The sequence below is a fragment of the Typopeltis vanoorti genome, chromosome 14 (genome assembly GCF_054136105.1).
Source record: "Typopeltis vanoorti isolate ZY-2024b chromosome 14, IOZ_Tvanoo_1.0, whole genome shotgun sequence".
Classification (NCBI taxonomy): Eukaryota; Metazoa; Arthropoda; class Arachnida; order Uropygi; family Thelyphonidae; genus Typopeltis; species Typopeltis vanoorti.
In genome coordinates, this window is record NC_143562.1 from 76,750,228 (window position 1) to 76,765,471 (window position 15,244).

Sequence of the window (15,244 nt, forward strand, 5' to 3'; positions counted from 1 at the left end):
ATTTCGCACCCGGTGTGTGTGGGGGGGGGATTAAGATTTCTGTGGGTTTACCCTGAGAGAGCAGTTTGAGTCTCCAGGGAAAGTGTTTTCCGGCGTGGCCCGTGAGGGACCTTGTCGGTGGATGCTTTTACCTGGAATATGAACGGTTCTGCTCAGTGGTAGGACGCGCCTGTCACTGAGTGAAACCAATGCTGAGTTGGACGCGATCCTTCAGTCATTCGTTTTGAGTGATCTGGGGGATCGCCTAATTTTTAGAGAGGACCCTTTACTTAAATAGGCTCCCGCTGAGAGGAGGCTTAAGATGGGGGTCTTGCCTTGAGAGAGCAATTTGAGTCTCTTTGTTTTACGGCTTGGCCTGTGTGGTGGTCTTGTCGATGAATGCTTTTTCCTGAAACATGAGCGGTTCTGCTCAGTGGTAGGATGAGCCTGTCACCGAGTGGAACCAATGCTGAGTTGAATAATCCTTCGATCACTCATAGGGGATCTGGGGATCGCCTAATTTTTAGAGACGCTCTTTACTTATACATTAGGAGAGTAATTTGAGTCTCCGTGGGGGGGGGAGGGGTCCCGGCATTGCTTCTATTGGGGCCGTGTCAGTGAATGCCTTTCCCTGTAATCTGAGCGGTTCTGTTTAGTGGTAGAGTGAGTTAGTCATTGAGTAGAACCACCGCTGAATTGGACGATCCTTTGGTCACTCGTTTACAGTGGTCTGGGGGGAATCGCTTAATTTATGGAGAGGCCTTTGCTTATACAGTGCCTTATATCTTCCAGGTGTGGCTCCCGCGAAGGGAGGCTTAAGATTACGGGGGAGTGAGTGGAGAGTTTTGCCTTGGGAAAGCAGTTTGAGTCTCCGGGGGGTGTTTTCAAGCATGGCTTCTATCGGGGCCGTGTTGATGAATGCTTTTCCCTGTAATATGAGCGGTTCTGCTCAGTGGTAGGGTGAGCCTCTCACTGAGTGGAATCACCACTGAGTTGGACGATCCTTCGGTCACTAGTTGGAAGTGATCTGGTGGATCGCTTAATTTTTAGAGAGATTCTTTACTTATACAGTGTCTCTGAAGAGAACCAACCAGTTCGAATCCGATATCATACCAGTGAAACCTTATCAAAATGGACTAATAAAAGGCAAATGTATATGCACTTGGACGACGCCTACGTTTTCTAAGTAGTCCACACTAAAGGAACTCGTGAATGCCGGTCAGTGTATTTCTGTCAGCTCTCTGGTCAACTTACCTTACGAATCTTTCATACTTTCTGCATTTGGCTTTGAAATAATGCTGGATCGAATATCCAGTTTACTTATAGAATTTTGTATCGCCGAACTGAAGCCTTTTGGCTCTTTATTTCAGTAAGTATACATATTTTTCAGCAGCATTTCATTTTAGTTATAGAATATATACTAAATTTCCCTTTGGAACATTTACAAATTCCGAATAAAACTAACCGGAAAAATTAATAAAAGATGCTTTTAAATGCTGTTCTAATTGTGATATATTTTTCACCAGAAAGGCTGGTCATATATTTATCACCAGGCTTTTCCTTGTTCCATTTTTCATTGAACAATACTTTGGAAACTGAAGAGGATAACTGAGATATCCCAGAATTGTTATTTTTCCTTAATAAAGTTTTTGTTTTAGCAGAATTAATATTTGTTAAAAAAATTGAGTGTTGTGTGCATCACCTGTAAACAGGAGCTAAATTAATGCTTTGGTTCTAACTAATTTTATCTGTGGTATTTAGGTATGTAAGTAGTTTCGTGGATTTGATCCAGCTTGTCACGATATTATTAATTGCATCCTTTGGTTATACTCAATTCAAGATATCTACCAAAATGTCCCAGTTTAGAGAGAACCTGGTACACAGACCGGCCACGGAATTAAAAACCGAGGCTCACAACATGGGTTTCCATGTTGTGAGCCTCAGTCGGTTCTGAATGTTTTTGTGATTCGTGTTTCCATTCGATGTTCGAAACTGCGCATTCAACGTGTCAGCCGACTAATGGCGGATTTTATGTTATCCTTCTTGGCATCCTGCGGTCACGTTCAGTGAGTGTGCTGAGTAGTCCAGTTGTAGCTGACTCCCTGCGCTTCTATCTCAGCATGATATCACTAATTGTTGACCTGAGACGGTCCAATTTTTCAACATTTTTGCCGAACAGGTAGGCCTGCAACATGAGATCTTACACAATGCCTCTTTCAACTCCGTCAGTTCCCTTCTCTCAACCATTTTACTGGACACAGTTGCACTGATTTGAGAGCATCATATTTCTCCAATATATACCAGCTACAGACACGTGACTCGTTGCATAATACGATGCATCTTGCCCAATGGGGTATCTGTTGACTTCTTTCCAATCAGTGTATGTAGTATAACTGTATAAATTAACATTGGATGATAATTATTAGCAAAATGCCATTCCTTACTTATTGAGATAGTAGATGTTCCATTGAACGTAGATACGAAGTGTAATTTCTAGTCCTTGAGTTTCATTATGATTATCCTATGGGCTTTTTTGGTATCTGATAGTAATTGCTTTTCGTCACTTTACACGTATCGCTGGTAGTTCCAACTGAGGCGCATTAGATAATTAACCAGGTGTCTAGTGGGAATTAAAGAGATGTAGCCAATAAAGTGGACTATTTGTAGTCAAATGAGTTACGCACCACCCGGGAATATGGAATGGAGATTGCTGTAATGGGAAAGTATTATCTAATCGTCTAGCGAAGCCGATTTCGATGTACACATCAGAACAAATCGTTGCATACTGTTAGACTATTACAGAGTTTACATAAACCAAATCCTAGAGGTAATGTGGGCAGTAAGTTGTAAACTTTGAAACACATAATTTTTAAAAATTGGAATAAGATTTTCTGTACATCTTTCCTCCTTCGTTCTTCGCCTATTTCTAATTCTCTGAAAAGCAGTTTGAAAATAGTGTTATTTATGAGTTATTTATATGGAGTTTTCTCCCTTTTCTCCCCCGTCCCTATTGGGGCGAGTTGAGCCCCTCATGGGAGGTTAAGTATTTATGGCTGTAGATCCGTGTGTGTTCACTGGTCCCGTTTGCCTGCTTGCGGGATGAAAAACCCCAGATAAACTGGGGGGAAAAACCCTGCTGTCCACGCCCAAGACCGGCTAACTTGGCTATGGCTGAGGAAGATCCTTAAGCTCCTCACGTCGGCGACGGGAATCAAACCCGGGACACTCCGTCCCCAGGCATGGTTGCGAAGCGCAAAGCCACTAGGCTAACCGCGCTGACATTTATGAGTAAAATTTATGTTTCTCCATTTAAGCGACGAATTAGTTTTGCTAGCGGCTCTAAGATATACTGAAATGATTACAGGAACAGTAGTATATTTTGTAGAAATTTAAATTGCACACGCTCGAATAGTGCGTGGGCTATTTAGGCGTGGTAATCAACCATTGTTGATTGCCATGGTCGATGTTTGGTTTATATGCAGCTGCCCATCTGTAGAAATCGAAAATGTGCAACTGTTTACGAGACAGTCCTGCTACCAGAACACTTGGTTGATAGTTTCCCAATCGGATTGCTTTGCTTTCCATCATACTCGTCCGAACTGTTTCCTTGGTGTTGGTTTCCTGGCTTTTCTGTGTTTCTGTGGCGACAACCTTATATTTCAATCTGATGTATATTTTATTTTAAAGATCGTATTTATTTTGCGTTCTATCTGATATGACTTTTAAATATTGTTAATGAAGAGACTGAAAAGTATATTTTCTATTAATTAAAAAAATCAGAGAAATGTATTTACTGAAGTCACGTTATTAATATAGTAAAATATAATCTTGTGTGAAGCACAGAGATCCTACTTGAATTGAAGCACACATTTTTTGGACGTTTGAATCTTTTCCCTTAAGTCTCTGTCATAGATCTGAAGATCCCACCGTATAATATTTTATAAAATAAAGATTTTTCACCTCCCACATATCACGTGTCACATATTGTAAAGAGATCATATACCTATGTAAATATATGACTTGCCTTTAAATGTCAAATTCATTGCATTTATGCACATTTTATATGATAGTTTAATATATGATTTTTGTTTAAAAAATACCTTTATTTTCCTAAAGTGTGCCATCATTTATAGATGTTTTATAAATGCTGATATTGTATGGATATTTATGTCTTTAGGTGGTAGATGATTTTCATCACCCATTGTAAAGCACGACCTTGCGTATTATAGGTCTAGAAAGTGGCTTAAAGAATAATAACATGTTTAGTCTCTGGAGCAATGCTTGTAACCTTTTGTATCACGAAAATACTCACGCTATTTTATTTCTTCATATTATCTTTCTTCTACTTCTCTTATCAATCAGCGTTTTAAAGTCTTTGATATTCTTCATTTTATGTAAGGCATATCACAAAAACAGATTATTTCTGGTGAGGCTAGTATTGCTTTATTTGGTGGTGTCATTTTTTTATAAAAACCTTACTTCAAAAAAAGAGTTCACAGGGTGTTACTTCAGAATAATCTCTTCATTTGAAGATGTAGCTGCACGAAGTACTACATGTCGCATTCGTAATATAGAAAGTTTTATGGCTGTCGCTACCTCAATAACAAATGACTAAGCTTTCCTCCCTGTCCTACCATCATCATTAGCAACATGAAAAAATAACGAAAGATTTCTTGATGAGTCCGAAGACATAACGTTTTAAGTGGAGATTCATGAAATTCCAAGAATTTAATATACCTCAAGGAAATATTTATTTTGGCTCCTAATTTAATGGAACTCTTTAAATTGCTTTGTTTCTGCTAACGACCAGAGGCTAGAGAGTAAATAACTTCAGTTAACGATCGCCTTTTGTATAGCTAAATACCACTATCATTTTCTAAATCTGGTGAGGTCCTTTGCTTTTAGTTTTATACCAGTTAATATTATATTCCCCCCAATTTAATGATGCTGTGTCTTTCTGTGCATTTGTTTTATCACTCTCCCACTTATAATCGACATCGTTTGAAATTTCACTTTTGAGTTTTACACAGCACTTAATGATCACATTGCCTTCCAATCTGGCGGCGGCTCAGCCCGCGGTCACAAACAGATGTGGTGACTCAAAATGGTATACACATACCTAATAGGTTAAACAGATATTTGATATTTCTTGTTACAAATTCTGAAAGAAAAGAAAAAGCAAGCTAAAGCCACTGTGATAGATGGATTCATTTATAGTTGTCTATGTGGCTATGACTCGCGCGCGTGTATATGTCTGTCTATGGTATTTAAAAGTTTAGGTTTTAGCTGTGAGGCGAGATATTTCTTTGTTCTGAGCTTTTCATCGAGGTTTAAATACGAATATTGTTTATTTCTTTGAGTAATTGTATTATATATATAAAGAATACTGTTGACAGCCAACCTTCTGAAACTAAACCAAACCTGTGGCACTCGACTGTGTTTTCGATTTTTTTCCTTCCGAGACTTTATTGTAGTACTCACCTTTTATCTCTAACTCCAGTAGTCGACAACTGATGATGATCACCATCAACAGAGACTGTCAAATCAAGTCGATCAAAGCTCTCTATATCTTTCTGTTCTCCCATATTCCCTCCTTGCGAAGGCCGTCCCAGCTCAAGTTTTTTTTTTTCTAAACATCATCTTGTCTTTCTCTGTCTTTCCTCTCAGTTTTCGTTTCATACATTCTTCTTCCTCTTGGTATTTTTAAAATTCACTTTCTTTGCACGTACAAATCATTTCAGGCAGGAGTTATATTCATTTCTTTTCTTGTCTTATACAAGAAACAGTTAATGTTCATATTTCTTATTCCATTCTTCCTTTTTTGTTCCCAACACTCACTCCACAGTAGTATCTGTGTCTCTTCTGCATAAGACAAAATTGCATACACACTGTAATCCTACTGTCACTTCATTAGGCTGTCGCAGAGTAGACAGCTTACAATTCAAGTGTATAAATGTAAGCTTTCTTTGCGAATGGAACTGTTGATCAGGAGATATCGAAGAGGATTTCAGTACACTGAAGTTTTTTTTCCTTGCAGTGTATATCATTCGCCCGAAATATCAGCATTATGTTTAGTTCTTGTGATGTTAATTATTAAATGTTTGTTGGGTATTCTAATGAGTTTTATAAGTCTTGATATGATCTTTGGAGAATGTATTTTTTTAGGTGCATTCCGTTTAGGATGCGATGAACCTTTATAACAGCTTTTCAACTGAAAGTGAGTTAGCTGATCTCATACGTGGCAGGTTTCATTCCTCGCAACGCGCAAATAATAGACATAATGCACTGACATCATAGCTCAATATGATGTCATTTCTCCTGTCTGCCCTGCCGTAATTCCAAAAGAACAACTACAATGGTTTTTAACAGAAAGGGACATTAGGTGTACTGAGTTAAGCAGGGCATGAATGCCGAACTTTTGAGCTGATTCGTTTAAGTGGCATCAACAGTTATTCCGACATCAAATAACTTTATTTTCCTCTTTATAAGTGATCCTGATGATTTAGATAAACATCACAGATAACAAGCTATTGCCAGTTTCATGTGAGCATTTTCCATAATGAGAATTTCAGTTTATAAACTCAACAAATAAAGAAAATCGGCGCAAATATTTTTGTTAAATTCTATTAAGTAGTATTAAAGTTTCGTAACTCTTGTTACAGGATAAAATTATTGCTATTGTTGCTTGTGGCTGTTCTCAAGCTGGTATCGTATCTAACGCATCTGAAGCTGATAACAAACAAATTTTAAGAAGCTGGCTCAAAAAGGCTTAGAAAATATTTCTTCACTTGTTATTGACATGACTCGAACTTGAGATCTTACCAATTAAAAGACATCTTTTTGACCGAGGACATTGTCTGTGAAGTAAAGTATAGCTGATATATAGTACCCATTTCGTCACTGAGTCCTAATGCCATGGAGGTTCCTAGAAGACATTAATAGGAAGATGGAAATTCTTGTCCTGTGTAAGTTATTACTAGTTGTTCGAGCGGATAGTGTACCAAATTTACAACAAACAAACTAAGAATTCGAATCCCGCCTTGGGCCTGGATATTCGTGAAAGTATTTAGGTGGGAGATGAATTTCATCCTCCAGTATGAGGCAACTGCTCAGTTTATTAGTGGATTGAAAATTTTCCATGGTTGGTCTTTAGATGCTGGTATTCTGGATTATGTTAAATAAAAATCAACAAATAAACCTTAGCTCACCCATAGTACTAATGTACTATAGATTTACAATATATATTTAATAATTTCTGCAACTCTAAATTCTGGAGCTGTTATAACCTTGTTAACTTCAGTGCTAGTAAAACTAAAACCTTCCTTACTTCTTCTAATGCTTCTTTTAGACTTGCATTTGATAATACTGAAATCTCTCTGATTACTATGAGATTTCTTTTCGAATTACTCTAACCTACAGTCTCTCTCTCTCTCCCTCTTCCCCCTCCCCTCTCTAACACAAACATTACAAATATCGCTTCTTCTACATCCCAAGGAAACTTTTCTCGCAGAAACTTATTGTATCTATGCACAGCTATTAACTCTCTACAAATCTCAAATCCTTCCAATCATTTAATATGGTCTCACCTTTTGGTCTGATCCCTTTAGGAGCTCTCTAAAATACTTGATTCAGTACAGAAGACATCAAATAGCTGATTAACAAACCATCTCTTGCCAGTTTACCTCACTTTCTTCCACACAAATGTTCAGTGTTTACTGCTTGCATTTTTTACAAATATTTCTTTAGTTCGCTTCAACCACATTGGCATCAATAATTTCTCCGCTCTTCTCTGTTTGTTTTAAAACACGTGCAGCAGCTATTTAACAACTCTTTCCCGGCTCACATTCAGACTCACAGAACAAATATTTCTTTATATTACATTAGTATACTCTTCAGGAAATAATATACACAAACGGTTGTTCAACCTTTTGTGTATAGCATAACCATTAAAAAATGCAGACAGTGCGTTAATGCAGACTGATTTAATATGAATTGATGAATACTAAGTATTCATAAGCTGATATAATTATTCTTTTCTCTTTAAAATTGAAGGAAATCGATGCTGTCAAATTAACATATGCAATTAAAATGCTCCCAGGGGTTAAATGAAAAGCTATTTCCAAAAATACCACTGCCTATTTTTGAAAGCAACAGCAATTGCGGTGCATTTATTCTTCTTCGCCTTCTTGATGTTACGGCTAGCATCCGTTAGACCAATAAAGTAAATAGACCCATGAATAGGATCATTCGAAATGTAATCTTCTCATACACAAGTGGGTAAAAGCATGCTCACGAACGTGTACATTGTTAAGGACTAGCCTGAAGAGAATTAGGAAGTGCTCTCCTTTCGCTGGGGAAGCTCCTGTTTCACCATCTTAGTGGTACTGCTGTAAGCTTAACGAACCTCTAACGACACCTGATACACAAAACGAATTACCGCATTACAGTGTTCGAACATCTAGCTTACTCTTTGCAGTTCAATCTGTTTCAGTGTGTTCCTCAGCATAAGCAAAGCATTCAGGCCGATAAATGTCTTGATTGTTTTCACAGTGCATGAATGCATGACCTTCATTGGGGAATACTGCCTGAGATCAGTTTTGTGCTCGCTCTGCTCATGAAATAAGTAACTAATTAATTGTATCATAAACTCTATAAATGAGCATCTTATTTAGAGCTAAAATAATCTGATGCTGCAATTGAAGAACGCAAGAGACGACAGTATAAATAAGATAACGATCTGTCCTTTGCTAATTAAAAGTTTAACTATTAGTAAAATAAAACTTAATTAGCTTTTATAATTAAAACTGTGAGATTTGACTCTGCTGCTGTACTTTATCTTTACGGTTGAAATTAATTTTGAAACTCAAATTCAGAAAAACGTTTTAAATTGTGGTTTTTCCTCTCAATAATGTTTATAATTAGTGGCTCTAATAGATAAATGTTAATATCAATAAACGTTTTGAGAACAACTACATTATTTAAACATATTCCTCGGTAAAATTTATAATATAACATACCTATAGTTTTATCGTTATTAGAAAATATGTGCATTCTAATAAATACTTAACGTAATTCTACTAGCTTATTATTTTCATTCAAACAGTTTTTGTGTTATACTCACGTTCTATATCTTTATAACAAACACACTGTATGTGGTCATAATTACTTAACATAAACACTACCAAGACATTTTGCAATATTTTTTCTGAGCGTTGCAAATAGGCCCAGTTTTCCATTGAGCGTCGTATTACGTATGCGGAAGAGTAATAATGACCTTTAGTCAGGTTGGCTGAATCCGTCAGGAATCGTTACGTCTTACTGTGGTTAGGCAAACTGAATAAGAACCCTGCATCGAATCACTAGACGGTAAAATCTAGTGTCACAGGAGACGCTGTTTAAAATACATTGTGTAGCGGAAAGATTTCACCATCCAGTTTCTCATTTTTCTCTAGTAACCATATTGAAATACCCTTATCTCACTGCCGTTTCAAGAGAAGGCATTATTTGAGTAATGATTAAGATAACTGCATTGTTATCACAAAATAACAGTCCTACATTATTTGGGATATGAAAAGGTTTTGTCGTATAGTAATTCAGGTATACTGAACACGAAAATAATAACTGTTTCCTCCCATCACGTTTGAATTCTGTATACAAAATATCTTAGATTCTTATATGTTCGATTAAAAGTAAAAAAAAAAAAAATGTAAGCATGGTGGAGCTTTTTCGTCTAGGATGTTACGATAGAACAGCATGCTAAACTTAATGAAAACCAAAATGATAGTTATCGTGAGTATATTAAGCAATCAGAGCATTGCTAGGATGTCTATCTAAAATACGTTTTCTGTTTGAGCACTTGGTCTTCGTTTTATTTTTATTTTTGTTTTGCTTAATTTTTAGTTATGGATCATGTCTATGAAAAGCTGCTATAAATGATCTAGACAAATTTTAGTATATAGTGGATATTAATGATTCAACATTATTTCAAAGTCGAATGTATGCAGAAACTATGAAAGTTCCGTCATTTTGAGTAGAAAGCTTATGAGAATACAATCTTTGGTATCAGAGTTGCCTTAGCTTGCACTATTTAAAACAACACTAGTGGCCAAGCCACCGTATATTTGCCTTTAATTAGTGAATTTGTTAAAGGTAACGACAGTGAATTTGATAAAGGTTTCTGGCCTGACAACTGTTTCGAACTGGTTGGTTCTCTTCAGAGACTAGGTCTATTTAAGTGCGGGCCTTCTCCAAAAACTAGGGAGATCCCTCAGATCACTCAACCAATGATAACCCAAAGGATCATTTAACTCATTACTCAGCGGTGATTCTACTCAGTGACAGGCTCACTCTAGAGCAGAACCACTCATATATGTTATTTATTTATGTATTCATTTATTTATGGGAATCCTACTAACAATAAATTCTAAACTGATTGTGCATTAACACAGTGTGCGTAAGGGACAGATAATTCAGAATCATTCCCTGTAGAAACTGAATATGGAATTTTGCACGCCATATAATGTCAAATGTCAGCTACTTTCATGTAATGCTGACTTTTTCTGTTTTCAGTATTTTTACTGTTGTGATGTTACCTATCTGATCAACGAGTAGCACTTAGAAAATTTGTCAAGCAGTAGCCTGTTCACTGCCGAGTATAAGGGAATTGCATGAATATCCAGATTTGCTGTCGGTGCTTCTCTGTAACGACAGCAAGTCTCACGATTTAGCTGGTTCTACAGGTGTATGAAATATTCTTCATAAGAAGAAATAAAAAATATTTTGTTTGGTAGACCGCAAACCAGAAACAACATGGAGTTTTAGTTTAGCTCGCGCTATATCTAAACGACTGGCATGAATTACTGCTTCGAACAGCAGGGATAGCAGAGATTCTGCCTGGAATAAGGAATGTCACTGTGTCTCTATTATCCTATTATTATGATTATTTTGTTCGTTATAATAATATTCCATTTGTGTGTGTGCGCGCGCGCGTGTATTTTGACTCCTCTAGACCAGGGGTCGGCAAACTTTTCAGACTCGCGGGCCACATTCAACTTTTATTTTTAATGATCGGGCCGCAAGCGTTTATTTAAGAGAAAACAGTGAGTGAAAAAATACGTAAGTTATCAATTTTTATTACATCAATCTTAAAAAACAGAAATATTTAAATTACGAGATTACAAGATAAAGTACGACATTCTAGTAATGACGCCTGATATTATATGCTTTCATAACAGCAACACTTTTATAAAAATAAGACAAAGGGGCTTATACCAACAAAGAAGTACTTGCTGTTCCATTCATCATTAAACCTTCTTCCTTCATCTGCAATTTTACGTTTCTTGAATCTATTTTTTAAATTATTTTTAACAAATATATAGCCTCTGAAAATAATAGTTGATGTTATTGAATTATATTAAAAGACGGACCCGGGAACGCGACTGCAAAAGTGCGCCAAAATCTTGGTTATCGTCGGATGAAGACGCCTTTGTTATCCCTACTCGTGATGACTCACACGGTTAACTCGCGCCAAGTTGCACGGCGATATCACGAAGTATAGGCATAAAATTATTTTTAATTTATTCATATTATAAAATGTATTATTTAAATAATTCAACATACGGGCCACATGGAATGTAAGTATGGTCAACCTTTTATGGGTCGCCAAATATGCACGTTTGGGCCGTATGCGGCCCGCCGGTTGCCGACCCCTGCACTAGACAATGAAAGGTGTAGGACAAAGTCACTATGTCCACATTGGTATTTTTTCTATGTTTTTCGCATATCATTTTGGCACCTCTAGTCTCTAGTTATCCTCTGAAAATAATAGTCAATCCTAATGTAAAATAGCATAAACCTCACGAAAGTTATCATTAATAAACAAAGATTGAAATATTGCAAAAATAGAATTTGCAAATATTGCAAATAGAAAAACTTTATCAGCTTTGTTGGACGCTATATATAATAATAATGTAAATAATAATGAAGCAGACCTACTAAACCAAAATGCCCAGCATTAAACTTTAAACATCATTTCTACATCATATACACTTACGTACGTATACGCGCGCGCGCGCGCGCGTGTGTGTGTGTGTGTGTGTGTGTGTGTGTGTGCGCGGGTGCGTGCGCGCGCTCGCGCCATGTAGAAGGATAAGTTGAATTATCTTACTTCTTGATATGTTTGAAAGTGATTGTTTCTCCTTGGCTTTGGCTAGGTGTCATTTAAGATTCTTCTTCCAGGAAATCTTTAGAGGCCTCTTTATAGCATCATATTTCTAATTTCACCAATTTTTTCTCAACTCCTTTTCTCTTTATTCGTGTTTCAGATCCATATTGTAATATTTAGTTTATAAGTTCGTTTCCTCATTGGGTTAATTATCATCATTATCATCATCATCATCAGTGGTTCTAATAGGCACTTAAGCGCCCACGACCTTCCAACTATTCTTGGATTTCTTAACATAGGGGAAATAATCTGGGAAGCATAGGGCTTATCCTTATCCTTATTCGAGGATAAGGATAAGCTCTATGCTTCCCAGAGTGCCCGATGTCCAGAGTGTCCCGTGAACACACGCATCTGCATGTCTGTAGATGTGTGTGTTCAGGCCGGTTTGCCTGTTCTGGGTACGAAAAACCCGAGTTTTCGGGTGGAAAAAACCTTACCTCTGTATGAGACTGGTTAACTCACGTTTCGTCGGAAGAGACCAGATAAAGTTTCTTCACGTCATGGACGGTAATCGAACTTAGGTCTTTCCGACCAACAGGTTTCGTCTATACCGACTGAATTATGGAGGCTCATTAATTAGTTATGGGTTAGTTATCTTAGTTAATATTTATTTTATAAAATGCTTAATTCGTATTATTTATTTCACTAATTATGCATTTTAGATTATTTTATATTTAGTTATTTCCTTTCTTGTTAGTCGGAGGAGCTTACTTGTTTGTTGTATTGATGTATATTCCAGTTTTATATTTAGATTTCCCCATATGGTTGTTGATGCAGATCATAAATGTTAGTTTATATATATATATATATATATATATATATATACACATACATACATGTGTAGAATATATATACATATATACATATATATTCATGGGCATTGACTCGGTTACTGTGATACATTTAAAAATATTTAATGACTAACAAACCGAGAATAAGTTAGAAAACTTTAATGATACAACTAGTTTTGGCTTATTGTGGCCTTCATCAGGTATCTTTGTAGGTAGAAGAAACAATAATAAAAGACTGAAGATATTAAGAAAACTGAGAAGCACAGGTTAATTGTATTAGATAATTAAAATTTTTTATTTTTAATTATCTAATACAATAAGCCCAACTTATCTAATTATCTAATACAATTATCTAACATAATAAGCCGAAACTAGTTGTATCATTAAAGTTTTCTAACTTATTCTCGGTTTATTATAGCTAAGATGAAAAGCCAAACGGCTATTTTTCTGGCGAAGTTAATTAAATAAAAATAAAAAAGTCATACTGGCTGTAAAAATCCCTTATTATTTTACAGCCAGTATGCGAAACTCTAAGATCGAAAACTACGATCTAAGAGTTTCATACCGACAAACTATCGGCGAATCCAAGTGTAAGTGACCACCTGTTAGTACCACACCAAGGCAACTCGAAGCAAAGGTGGAGCAAGATCTCTCACTATCCTTGATATTTTCTCATAATGTAAAAACACACAGCTCCTACGAGATGTAATACTGCTTTACATTATGAGGAGAGGTCACTACCCAGACCGGTTTCAACCTTTATGTATAGGTGAAGCGGGCTCTAAAAATAGGACGATCCCGAAAGATCGCCCAACTCAGCGTTGTTCCACTCAGTGACAGGCTCACCCTATCACCGAGAAGAACTTCTCAGCATTGGCTCTACCCAGTGGCAGGCTCACCCCACCACCAAGCAGAGCCATAATCTCAGCGGTGGCCCCACTCAGAGACATTCAAAAACCTACCTCCAAGCGGACCTCTCAAAGCCAGATCCTCCCCGCACCGGTTTGGGGTCTCATCAGTGAGTAGGTAAAATGGGCGTTCATGTCTTTCATCATCGGGCTTTGGAGTATAAAGATTGCTGAGGGTCAGCAGGTAGTAATAGGGAAAGTTAAAGAAAGGTAGAGTATGATAGTAAGAGATAATAAAGAAGCCTCAGTCAACCTGTTTAGTTATGTAACCAAGAGGTTGTGGCTAAACCGTCCGCACATGTCATCTCTTCTCACTTGTTCTAAAAAAAACTTTAAACGTACTTTACTTTACCCCATAGTTTAAACTAGATTAAACCAGGTGTCTGCAAATGTCATTTCCTAACACCTATTGCTATATATATATTAAAATAAAACGTGACTTAAATTAAATTAAACCAGGTGTCTGTAGACGTCTCTTGTTCCTACAAGAAAGAGAAACGGAAAACAATTTAACTTAAATTGTATAGGATTGAATTTTGGAACTTGACTAATTAGCTTAGTGCCGAATTAAAGGGATCCATTGTTTTGAAAGGGCAACTGAAGGGAGAAAATCTCCTTACGTCTGTTCTTTACAGTTTACACTGTAACATATCTGAAATAAAACTTTAAAAAAAGGAAAATAAAATAAAAAAAATTAATTAATTCTGGAGTTGGTCTGAGGAAAAGAAACCTGATATGACTTTGAAAGAAATCAATGGAACTTCAAATGAAACTCCCAGAATAAAAACGGATTGACAGAGTGGGGGGAAGAACTTTGCGCGAGTATGCAGCCCACAACGGAGCTGCACCGCCTCGATGTAAGCCTTCGCAGCTCGGGTTCTCAGGTCTATCCCCTCCTTTGTGGACTAATAATCATAAACCTGTTGGGGAAAGCGAAAAAACCAGGTAAATATGTTTTTTTTTACCTTGGGAATAATGTATATTAGGGTTACCAAGTAATTTTATAAACTTGGTTATTTTACTCCTAATCCCAAGTAAGCAAACAGTTAAGTTTGCGCCTGAACGTAGTTCAAGTCTAAAGGTGGTACAACACCAGGGCAACCCCTGGTGTTGTACCACCAGGTATCATTGTAAAGGCGGGTAAAGCTCTGATCACTATTTTCTTAGTATTTTCCATAATGTAAAGCACATCTCACTAAGAGATGAATACTGCAATACATTATGGGTGGGGTCATTACCCAGACCGGTTTCAACCTTTTTTGAGGTCTCCTCAGTGAGTAGCTAGACCCTAAATACCAAGGTTTTAGTAATACAGAACCTTATCAACTTTACCTATACAAGTT